This window comes from Schistocerca americana, chromosome X (assembly GCF_021461395.2).
Source record: "Schistocerca americana isolate TAMUIC-IGC-003095 chromosome X, iqSchAmer2.1, whole genome shotgun sequence".
In the NCBI taxonomy this organism is placed as follows: Eukaryota; Metazoa; Arthropoda; class Insecta; order Orthoptera; family Acrididae; genus Schistocerca; species Schistocerca americana.
The window spans coordinates 754,690,003-754,703,080 of NC_060130.1; the positions used below are offsets into that span (position 1 = coordinate 754,690,003).

At 44.6% G+C, this 13,078-nt stretch overlaps 1 protein-coding gene across 1 annotated transcript in view; it reads right to left on the minus strand.

The window, feature by feature from the left end:
- Nucleotides 1-13,078, minus strand: part of LOC124556299 (secreted frizzled-related protein 1-like) — a 416,152-nt gene that overhangs the window by 366,822 nt on the left and 36,252 nt on the right. The window lies entirely within an intron of this gene.

The window sequence follows — 13,078 nt, forward strand, 5'->3', positions numbered from 1 at the left end:
CGCATCTCCCCTGTCCACCAGAGTCACCAGATATCAACATTAATGAACCGTTGTGGCCTACGTTGGTCAGAAGAGTACATGATCGTCATTCACCTGAACTTACTATAATTTGCAGGAAGACTGGTACTAGTGCCTTTAAAAACCATACAGGACCTGTCGCTATCCGTTCCGAGATGAGTGGAAGCTATTTTGAAAGTCAACGGTTTTGCTACACCGTGTTAGGCACTTAAGTGTGATTTGCAGGATAGCCATGTAGATGTAATGTGCTATGTTTTAGGTGTTTCCATAGTTCTGGCCATCGCCTACATATGACCCGCATGACACCTGGTGGTATGTGACAAAGAGTACTTAATGCACCATAGTCAATTCTCCCTTCCCCTCCCCTCCCGTCCCCCTCGTTTCCTGTTCTAGTAACGAAACGTGCTCAAGATGAACGGTTACTGGGAGGCCGTGTGAGCCCCGATCCCTCTAATTTTACTTTCATTGTCTTCTCGTGAGATATATGTAGGAGGGAGCAATATTGTGACTGACTCTTGTAGGAAAGTACTCTCGGCATTTTAAAAGTACTCTCTTATAGAGTCTGCCATTGGAGTCAGATTAGCATCTCTGTCGCAGTTTCGTATTTGTTAAGCGAAACTGTGACAAAATGTGCTGCTCTTCTTTTGATCTTCTGGATCTCTGGTAAGAGTCTCATACTAACGACCAGTACTCAAGTATTCGTCGAACGGTGATCTTGTAAGCAACGTCCTTCGTGGGTGGAATACACTCCCTGAAACTGACAAGCACACAGGACAAAAATTAAAGCACCCCCAGGAGACATCAAGCTAATATAGTGTAACACCGCCTCTTGTCTTGATAATGGCGTCAATTCGGCGAGAAACCCACTCATGGATGGTTAGTACCTGTCGAGCTACCACACTGCTACGCTTCACCTGGTGTTCCAAATAGAGTCAGGCATCTTCTGTGGCATTAATATCCGATGATCTAGCGAGCCAGCCGATGCGCGATATGTTGCCTGACTGTCAAACCAAGAACGTATGTGTACAGCCCTGAGAATCGGGCTGTTGTCATCTGGGTGGAGGGCGTGTCCCCAGAGTACTCATGAGATGTAGAAGTAAGTGTAATACTTTGTCACCGATAATGTTGAAATAAGCATCACGGTCCAGGTTCATGGTGACCTGGTTGACTGAGTGCAAGGTATGGTACGGAAACAACCACGAAACTCCACAGAAACATCTCCAGTCGGAACTACACCTTCCACGCACTGTCGATTAAACGCTCCATTAGGTCGTTAGTATAGCGACGCCTTGATCAGTTGATATGAGGCAAAATCGCGACACATCTGGCCACACTACACGCTGTCCGCAGCTAGTGGTCTAGTGGCTATTGTTGCTGCCTGTGGATCACGGTGTACCGGGTTCGATTCCCGACCGAGTTGGGGATGTTCTCAGCCCGGGGACTGAGGGTTTGTGTTGTCCTCATCATTTCATCATCATCATCATTCATGACAGTGACTACACTCCTGGAAATGGAAAAAAGAACACATTGACACCGGTGTGTCAGACCCACCATACTTGCTCCGGACACTGCGAGAGGGCTGTACAAGCAATGATCACACGCACGGCACAGCGGACACACCAGGAACCGCGGTGTTGGCCGTCGAATGGCGCTAGCTGCGCAGCATTTGTGCACCGCCGCCGTCAGTGTCAGACAGTTTGCCGTAGCATACGGAGCTCCATCGCAGTCTTTAACACTGGTAGCATGCCGCGACAGCGTGGACGTGAACCGTATGTGCAGTTGACGGACTTTGAGCGAGGGCGTATAGTGGGCATGCGGGAGGCCGGGTGGACGTACCGCCGAATTGCTCAACACGTGGGGCGCGAGGTCTCCACAGTACATCGATGTTGTCGCCAGTGGTCGGCGGAAGGTGCACGTGCCCGTCGACCTGGGACCGGACCGCAGCGACGCACGGATGCACGCCAAGACCGTAGGATCCTACGCAGTGCCGTAGGGGACCGCACCGCCACTTCCCAGCAAATTAGGGACACTGTTGCTCCTGGGGTATCGGCGAGGACCATTCGCAACCGTCTCCATGAAGCTGGGCTACGGTCCCGCACACCGTTAGGCCGTCTTCCGCTCACGCCCCAACATCGTGCAGCCCGTCTCCAGTGGTGTCGCGACAGGCGTGAATGGAGGGACGAATGGAGACGTGTCGTCTTCAGCGATGAGAGTCGCTTCTGCCTTGGTGCCAATGATGGTCGTATGCGTGTTTGGCGCCGTGCAGGTGAGCGCCACAATCAGGACTGCATACGACGGAGGCACACAGGGCCAACACCCGGCATCATGGTGTGGGGAGCGATCTCCTACACTGGCCGTACACCACTGGTGATCGTCGAGGGGACACTGAATAGTGCACGGTACATCCAAACCGTCATCGAACCCATCGTTCTACCATTCCTAGACCGGCAAGGGAACTTGCTGTTCCAACAGGACAATGCACGTCCGCATGTATCCCGTGCCACCCAACGTGCTCTAGAAGGTGTAAGTCAACTACCCTGGCCAGCAAGATCTCCGGATCTGTCCCCCATTGAGCATGTTTGGGACTGGATGAAGCGTCGTCTCACGCGGTCTGCACGTCCAGCACGAACGCTGGTCCAACTGAGGCGCCAGGTGGAAATGGCATGGCAAGCCGTTCCACAGGACTACATCCAGCATCTGTACGATCGTCTCCATGGGAGAATAGCAGCCTGCATTGCTGCAAAAGGTGGATATACACTGTACTAGTGCCGACATTGTGCATGCTCTGTTGCCTGTGTCTATGTGCCTGTGGTTCTGTCAGTGTGATCATGTGATGCATCTGACCTCAGGAATGTGTCAATAAAGTTTCCCCTTCCTGGGACAATGAATTCACGGTGTTCTTATTTCAATTTCCAGGAGTGTAGATCGTATTGCGTAAATATTGGACTGTGTAGAAATTGGGACATTGTACATGCGCTGATGAACGCGCATTCGAGCGGCCCACAAAACAGACATCATCATCACATCAACACTAAGCCCTTCCAGTCAACTAGTGTGAAACATCCATGTTGGTCGGCCCATTAAAGACATGTAGCTTTATGTGCTGCTATGGGCAATGGCCTTTTCCGAGGTACGTGCCGCCAAATGGCCGTCGTATGCAGTTCCTTTTGCAATGTTTGCACGGAAACTAATTGAGATAGAGCTACGTACAATGACAGTAGCTGTTCCTGTCGGATTTGAAGCCGACTGTCAGTGACAAGGAGTTACACTCGTTTCCCGTCTCAATGGGTTAGGATCTTTTTATAACTGCCGTTCTTACATCGTGTTACCTGGCCACGAGTATTACTCCATTCCTTGTAGAAACTTTGCACAGTCAGCTTAAATACATCAATAAACGGGGCAGCTTCTTTCACGACGTGATCAGGGAGGTGTCCCAACACGATAGCCCCTTCCTGCATTATGTTGCGTCCCAAAGGCGACCCATCATTCTGCACTGATTCCATAAAACATACCCATCACGTCGCTGCTATGAGGAAGGCCTGTGATAGTGTTCGACATGGGAGCCAGCTCTACACCAGCCACAGCGTTGGGAATCGAACAGTCTGCTCTTTTAAGAGGAGTGAACAATATTACGTAGTTTTAACCGGATGGCCGGCCGATGTGGCCGAGCGGTTCTAGGCGCTTCAGTCTGGAACCGCGCGACCGCTACGGTCGCAGGTTCGAATCCTGTCTCGGGCATAGATACGTGTGATGTCCTTACGTTAGTTAGGTTTAAGTAGTTCTAAGCTCTAGGGGACTGATGACCTCAGATGTTAAGTCCCATAATGCTCAGAGCCATTTGAACCATTTAACCGGATGACACCCTAGTTACTACATTGGCCCAAAGTAATTTTAGATTTAGTGCAGTACAGGAGAGGTTGAACTACAGTATATTTTTAAATAAATTCTTTTATAACATATTACTTGAGCACCACTACTCCGTAGCTGTATTTACGGATGGGTCTAAACATGCGGACTCCGTTATTTGCTCTATTGTCTTCCCCGATCGTATCCTCACTATCCGACTGCCTCTAGACTTCACTTTCTTCTGCGCACCTAATTATACGCGACTTTGCGGGCAGTGAAGCAGATGCGACGTGTTTCAAGTGCAACATTCCTTGTCTGCACCGGCTCCCTGAGTGCCCTTCACTCTCTACAATGCTTGTATCTACTAGATAAAGTAGTGCAGACTATCCAGGACGCTTCCCTCCAACTACAAAGGCTGGGGAAGGAGGTGTCTTTCTGCTGGGTGCCAGGGCACGTCGATGTTGTGGGGAAGGAAAGAGCGGCTGTAGCAACCAAGGAGGCATGTCGCGATCCTCAGTTAGTTCAATGTGCCGTCCCCCTACATGCTATCGCTTCGCTGTTGAGGTGCAGAGTCATGCATAGGTGGAAAGAAGAGTGGCTCGGAATGACAGACAATAAGCTGTGTTTGGTAAAGCCTGCAACGCGTCCATGGCGTACCTCCTGCCAGCCACGTAGGCGCGATGAGGTTCTTCTCATTCGTCTTCGTATAGAGCACAGTCCTTTAAAGCATGGCTTATTGCTCCGGCGAGAGGACCCTTCGATGCGTGGTGCTACTACGTACAGATCACTGTGCGCCACATTTAGCAAGACTGTGTTTTATTTTCAGACCAGAAGGCAGCAGCAGAGCTGCCGACAGGTCTGCTCTGTGTTTTAAGTGACACTGAAACGAGTGCGGTGAGAGTTTAAGGTTTTTTAGTATGTCCAACTTCTTTCCTAAACTTTTAGGGAGATGTTCTTACTATTTTTACAGTGTGACTGGCCCAACCTTGTACTTTGTAAGTGGTCAGCTAGTCACATTTCCCTATGCCGCTACCTTAGCTCTTCTCTCGTATTTCTTTCAGTTTTCGCGCTATTAACGTACTTTACAGACAGGTCCACCTGTGTTTCTTGTAAATGGCCAGCCAGTCACACTTCTCTGTGCTCTTGGTTAAGCTCCCAAGTACAGCGCCTTTCATCCTATCTCCATTGTTTTAAGATGCGTGACATAGAATGATTCTGTGGTCAAAGGGAGTGAGGTGTGGGTTAATGAATGAGTGTTCTTTTGTAGGTTTATCCCTCGTTGTGTGACAACGTTTTTAGTCATTGTATCCACATCCGTTTCTTTTCATCTTTGTAAGGGCGATTATTACCTCGCCGTTGAGCGCCCGCAAATTCCACACACCCACCCACACAATAACATATTGTCTGATGAGCTTACCCAAAACAGAAAAATTCTGCTATTCACACAATAACTGAGCGTGCACACCAAGTCAGCGACGCAGAATACAAGAAAGTGAAGTTCCAATAACTATGGTCCGCTTTTAGAGCCTATGGTTACGACAATAAAACTATACGTAGAACAATGGAAAAACAAAATAAAACCGAAATGGAGGAAAAGATGGGGAAAGAGCACATTGTCTTTACCGTACACCCTGGAAGTCAGAAAACGCGCGGGGAAAGCTTTCGTCGAGCAGACATCAAGCCGATCTACCGAAGAAGTCAGAGATGTGCTAGGGCTCCAAGAAGATTGCAACAGACAGCCTGCAAACATATGGAGTCCACGAAGTCACCCACGATAACGGAATAGTATACGTTGGTGAGATGGAGCGGTTTATCAGCACAAGCTCCACGGAAAACGTAAGGCACATATAGCTTGGAAAATACGGCAAGTCAGCGGCGGCAGAGCATCATAAAGACTACGGCAAAATTATATATTTCCTGGAAGTTCGCGTGCTGGATAGGCAGCTGCTTACCTCCAAGATAGAGATAGGAGAGAAACTGAGATTGTGCAGCAGCCTGCTGAGGTAGATCAGGACGGCGGATACAGTCTCCCATCTTCTTGCCTGCCCCATCAGGCGCGGTAGTAAAATGTAGCGGCCGGAGGCATAGGCACTGAGCTGCTGCAGTCATGCAGAAACAGCACTACGCCATTCTTCTGATATGACCACATTCGTCGGTTCCAATAAAAATAAAAATTACTATCAGTAAAGCAGGAAGTTTTAGTAACTGCTCAAACGTAGGAAACTGAAAAATCTGTAACAGCCAACAAACTACATGCACTCTTTGAAAAAGTTTGGGAAGCAGAATCTATACCAAAAGATTCGAAAACTGTATCAATTCACTCAACGCACAAACAATGGGATAATACAGATCTCAACAACTAAAGATGAATTCCCTTGCTACCAGTGACTTACAACTTTTTTTTTTTTTTTTTTTTTTTTCAAAAGCGTTACAAATAGGCTGGAATGCAAACTGGATCAACAGTTAAGAGAGTATCAAGGACAGTTTAGAAAAAGATGATCCTGTATGGAACAACTTTTAAATTTGAAATGTATAACCAGATATACAAGAATGAGGCCCAGAAACACTTATATAACATCAAAAAAAGAATATGATTTGACTGACAGAGAAACATTATTCAACACTTTAAAAGAGTTTGGAGCCGACAACGAATCAGCTGAAACCATTAAACAAAATTCTAAATTAAATTTTTAGGTGAAACCTCCAAGGCTTTTGAGATTAAAACTGGTGTAAGACAAGAAGACGGATTATCTCCACTGCTGTTCAATTGTGTACTAGAAAACTTTAACAGTGAATGAAGGAAAAGAACAGAGGAAGAAGGAAGTCACAAAAATCGTAATTGAGAGTAAACAGGTAACCTCAGAACTTATTGTTTGGCTTTTGCAGATGATCTTGCCATCTGAACTGAATCTATAGAAGACGCAATAATGCAGATAAATCTCCTACAAGAGACAATGTCAAACGCTGGCCTATGTATATCTTTTGAAAGTAAACAGAGTGTGAGAAGAGGCGAAGGAGGCACCGAAATAAATGGAAACTGATTAAAGAAGAATAAGAAAGGCTACAAAATTTAAATATATATGTGAAGTAATATGACAGTATGCTCTTGACAAAGAAGCCAACTTAACAAGGGCGAAGAAAATGGAAGTGGCTTTTCACTTAACAAAAATCTTCTGTAACAAGTAATCTTTATCCACAAGTGTAAAACTCCAGCACTGCAACACTATTATTAGACCAGAATGTCTTTATCGATTAGAATGTCTTTCGTATAATACAGTCAAACAATTAGGTGAAATGGGAAAGAAGCAAAAGAAAATAGTGAAATTTTGGGACCAAAATACCACAATGCGAAATGGAACTAAGAAGTAAAAAATTAGTTTATGAAAGACTACAACGAATAGTAGATACAGTGAGGAGGAGAAGAGTTGTATTCTGTGAACCCTTAAAATGGCTGGATGAGAAATTAATAACAAAAAGAATTTTAATCTTTTTTGGCAGAAACTCAAGAACATCAACGATATGGATCAAAGAAGTTAGAGCAGACCTGAGTGAAATGGAAATAGCGGAGGAAGAAATGGAAAAGGGGAAAAGTTTAGAGCAGAAGTAAAAAGTCTGAAGGGCTTCAAGGAAAAAAAACAGGTGCAATGTGGGCACAAGGAGGAAGGGAACAACATGGGTAAAGAATAAATAACTACAGAAACAAAGAAAGGAGAAAAGAAAGAAGACATAAGTTAGTTCATATGGTCCTCAGTAGGTGTGTACACACGACCGGTTTCGGAACAGTTAAAGTTTCATCTGCTAACAATAAAACCACTCAATCAACTGAAGTTGTCCTCACCCTAATGTTGTCATGGAACCAAAGGTTCCGTGTCAGAAGAATAAAAGAGACAAAAATTCCATAACAGCCGTTCCCTCATGCTGTTTGCGTTCCCAGTCGCACAGCACGGTGGAACAGTTATTATGGAATTTTTGTCCCTTTTATCCCCTTGATACGGAACCTTTTGTTCCTTGACAACATTGGGGTTAAGATGACCTCAGCTGATTAAGTAATTTTATTTTTTACACTAGATCATGGAACTTGAACTGTTCCAAAACCGGTCCTGTGTACACAATAAAAGACTGTGGAATAAGCAGCTGTCCTCCGGTTCCTTTATTTTACAAAATGGACTTATAGAGTTTGCGGCTACCCCATAAGAAGAACGAAATTGATGTTCACAGAAGCACTGAGGAGAACACCATTAGCACTAATTATGCACATATGTCAAATAAAAGGTGGTATGGCTGAAATTAACACCATGGCAGCAATATGGAAGAAATTAGAGCAAGAAAAGGCTGATCAGAAAGGGAATGATGTCAGGAGAAGTATTCCGTAAGTATATCATAGTTCTGAGTGAAATGGAAATAACGTTATTTTCAAACAAATTATTTTGTAGAAGATGGAGTTTAAAAATTCTCCTACCCAAAAATGTAAATGACAACAACAAAAATGCTAAGGAGTGTTTAAGCTCAATTCGACTTTTCGTTTCCTTTATTGTCATTTCATCCCCCTGGTCCACATTGTCGATGGGCACGTTGTGGGTGGTTACAATGTGTCGCTCTTCAGCGAAACGATTTTAAAATTTAAACATATTAAAATTTTTACAAAGTGTTAAAAAAAGAATGTTTTCACAAAATTAAGTGCAGATGGTGAGTTATGTTGGTTGGAAGACAAAAGGCTGATATGTTGATCATTTAAAATATTTACACAGATGAATAAAGTGATGAGATTATGTAAATTGCCAGGTGTAAGGTTATTATGGGACTTGTAGATTTTTGGGTAGCGAGTCAGAGGAGTTACATGTGAGTGAGTGTTTGATTGAGGGATTTAGGAGGGTGATGAGGGATGAGGTTCCAAACCAAGACATAGGACATGAGTGGGGCTAAGTGATGAGGACAGCAGCCCTGACAAGGTGTGGAGGAGCGGGTTCTGCTGGATCTGGTGGTAGGACCAGTACATATTTTGTCGGATTTCTTGATCATGGAAGGGGAAGTAACGAAAGTTTAGTTGGGAAATGATGCAGAAAGCGTGTAGGTGTAGTGTTAGTTTAGGTGTTTATGGATGCATCGGGAAAGGGTGACTGAAAGACTTTGCTGAACACTGACATAAGGAGCTGTTACTGGCAGGTTTATTAAGTTTGAGAAAAAGTACAATTTGAGAGGATTTTCAAGGTGCAGGATAGAAACCTGTGTGGAGGATTACAATGTAAAGGATGACACAGATTTCTAAGAAGGAGAAGGAGGTGCTTGTAGATAAAGCAGTCGTGACAAGGATTGGTGATGCGTTTTTCATGGAGTGACTGTTGAATGTCTTGTGTTGCAGCTAGAGTGTTACGATCTGTCTACAGTACACTGAGGTGACAAAAGTCATGGGATATCTCCTAATAGTGTGTCGGACCTCCTTTTGCGCGGCTTAGTGCAACAAGTCGACGTGACAAGAATGCAACAAGTCGTTCGAAGTCTCCTGCAGAAATATTGAGCCATGTTGCCTCTATAACAGTCCATAATTGCAAAAGTGTTGCAGTTGCAGGATTTTGTGCACAACCTGATGTTGTGACTTGGCGAGACAGCCAAGCCACTACGAGGTAGCCGAAAGGCACGCGTTTAGCTCACGCAGGCTGGCGTGAGGTCTGGAACAGGTCAAGTAATGGAGACTAGCAAAATAAGTACGTAGCTTCTGGAATACTTAACTTTAATCCATAATTGGTGAACATCGGTCTGACGGTACATGCATCACAAGATAAATAGCAAATGATAATGGCGCCTTGCCAGGTCGTAGCAAATGACGTAGCTGAAGGCTATGCTAACTATCGTCTCGGCAAATGAGAGCGTAATTTGTCAGTGAACCATCGCTAGCAAAGTCAGCTCTACAACTGGGGCGAGTGCTGGGACGTCTCTCTAGACCTGCCGTGTGGCGGCGCTCGGTCTGCAATCACTGACAGTGGCGACAAAATGGTTCAAATGGCTCTGAGCACTATGGGACTCAACTGCTGTGGTCATCAGTCCCCTAGAACTTAGAACTACTTAAACCTAACTAACCCAAGGACAGTACACACATCCATGCCCGAGGCAGGATTCGAACCTGCGACCGCAGCAGCCGCACGGCTCCGGACTGCGCGCCTAGAACCGCGAGACCACCGCGGCCGGCGACAGTGGCGACACGCGGGTCCGACGTATACTAACGGACCGCGGCCGATTCAAAGGCTACCACCTAGCAAGTGTGGTGTCTGGCGGTGACACCACACCTGACCTAAAAATGTTCAATGGGATTCATGCCAGGTGATATGGGTGGCCAAATCATTTGCTCGAATTGTCCAGAGAGTCTTTCAAACCAATCACTAACAACTCTTGCCCGATGATGTGTCATTGTCATCCATAAAACTCCCTTCGTTGATTGCGGACAAAGGCCGGCCGCGGTGGCCGTGCTGTTCTGGCGCTGCAGTCCGGAACCGCGGGACTGCTACGGTCGCAGGTTCGGATCCTGCCTCGGGCATGGGTGTGTGTGATGTCCTTAGGTTAGTTAGATTTAAGTAGTTCTAAGTTCTAGGGGACTTATGACCTAAGATGTTGAGTCCCATAGTGCTCAGAGCCATTTGAACGATTTGATTGCGGACAAGAAATCCATGAATGGCTGCATATGGTAGCCGAACAGAACTATTTCCTGTCAATGATCAGTTCAGTTGGACTAGAGGACCCAGTCTATTCCATTAAACACATCTTGTACCATTATGGAGCCACCATCAGTTAGCACATTCCTTTGTTGACAACTTGAGTTCATGGCTTCGTGGGCCTGCGCCACGCTCGAACCCTACTGTCAGCCCTTACCAACTGAAATCGAGACTCATCTGGCCAGGCCACGGTTCTCCAGTCGTCTAAGGTCCAACCGATATGGTCACGAGACCAGGAGAGGCGCTGCAGGCGATGTCGTGCTGCTAGCAAAGGCTCTCGCGTCGGTCGCCTGCTGCCATAGCTCATTAATGCCAAATTTTGCCGCAGTGTCCTAAAGCATACGTTCGCCGTATGTTTCACAATGATTTCTGCGGTTATTGCTTGCCTGTTGTCCGTTATAGCTCTACGGAAAGATCGCTGCCTCGGTCATTAAGTGAAGGCCTCGGCCATTGTGTTTTCCGTGATGAGAGTAATGCCTGAAATTTGGTATTCTCGGCACATTCTTGACACTGTGGATCTCGTAATATTGAATTCCCTAGCGATTTCCGAGATGGAATGCCCCATACGTCTAGCTGCAACTAGCATTCCGCGTTCAAAGTCTTAATTCTCGTCGTGTGACCATAATCATGTGACCCTTTTCACGTGAATCACGTGTGTACAAATGACAGCTTCGCCAATGCACGCCGTTTTATATCTTGTGTACGCAATACTACCGCTGTTTGTATATGATTTTTGTCACCTCGGTGTATATTGTCCAGGTACTGAAAGACACTAGCAAGAGGTTCTACAGGCATTGGTGGTTTCACGACATGTAGGGTATGAGAAGTAATCGAAGTGGGTGTCATCAGGGTGTGCGAAGGCGCAGCATCCGTCGTATACACCACATGTGTAAAGCACAAAATACGCAACTACTTGCGAGAGCACGCTGTAAAACATGCAGATAAACTGAGCGCTCATAAGTAATTTTACCGGTATGTAAATGTTGGAATTAAATCTTTCGGAACTAGAATCATGCTTTCTGCACGTGTCAGTAACATACACGGCACTAGTAAAAAAAAGGGCGGAAATCAGCTTCAACGTATTTACATCATTCCCAAAGTCTACATTTAAGACACACGCAGGCGTTTCGATACAAAACCTTTGGTAGCATTAACAAATATATTCTTAGTTGCTAAACTTAAACAAAATGAGTGCTATTACTGTTAATTTAATACATTAATGATTGATAGGATAGTATTAGATGACAGATATTTCATAAATGACACAGATATTTATTCTGAAGTCCTACACGACACAAATAATATCCATTTAGATCTTGAGAAATTCTCAGTCTAGTTCAGACACTCGCAACTAGCTCTCAACGTAGTGATACGTAAAGCGGTGCACTTCACGTAGCCACAGATTATACTATTAATAAGTCACAGCTAGAGTCATCTGTACCATAAAAACACAAGCGAGTAATAATATGTTGATAAATGTGATGGCATCATCACAGGAAAAGAGAAGTTTCAGGAAAAGAAAAAGCTGTCTTCGATTTGTTGCTAATATACTGGGAAACTTCAGATTGCTTACAATAAAGGTTGTTTGCATGGAAGTCGTACGCCTACACTAGAATACTGCTTACGTTTGTGGGGTTTCTACCACTTTAGACTAAATGGACGAACTGAGAAAATACAAAAATAGCGGTGCGAAAGGTCACAGAATCGTTAGATCAGCGAGACAGTGTAAAAAATTTCTGGAAAATTTTAGTGGCAGGCACTCGAACAAAGACATATATCGCGCAAAATCCTGCATCGAAAATTCTGATAATCGGATTTGAGGATGGAAACTACCAGTATTTTCTATCCCCACTGATTTTTTTCTGTTGCGATCTTGAAGATAAAATTAGACTAATAACAATTCACACAGACACGGAAAAGCAGTCGCTCTTCAATGCTCTATCCATGAATGGAACGGTCTTCTTATAAGAGGTAGTACACTTAAAATTATCTTTCGATATGTGCTTTATTTTGAAGCACTGCGTATTCATGTAGCTGCAGTTCTAGTATGGTCTTACGAGCATACGTCTAATTGTTCTTTACTTATCCGTTTTATCTATCATGGCACTGAGGACATATCGAGTGATACTATTTAATTTACTGCCTTTCATTGTTGCTAGGAACTGCATTTCATCAATTTTTCTACGTTTGCAATATTGACTTATAACGTACCTAATAATCATTGTCTCATTGCAAAGATAATAAATAAGTAGAATTAAAAGTAATTGTTAACAGAATACCCCGTTTTTCAGTATACGAACCGTTTACATTCCTCACCACTCACGTTTCCCAAAAAAATGTAAGACAGAACATTAGAATACCGAATATATAATTAAATGTAGAAAACATAAGCCTAATTTTTCTTAACAGTTTTTTGTACCTTTTTCTGCCGCGTTTTGTTACACTCAAATGTTTAAGCGGAAATTTACCACAACTGGCAAATTAATAGATTTACTGCAAATTATTAACTG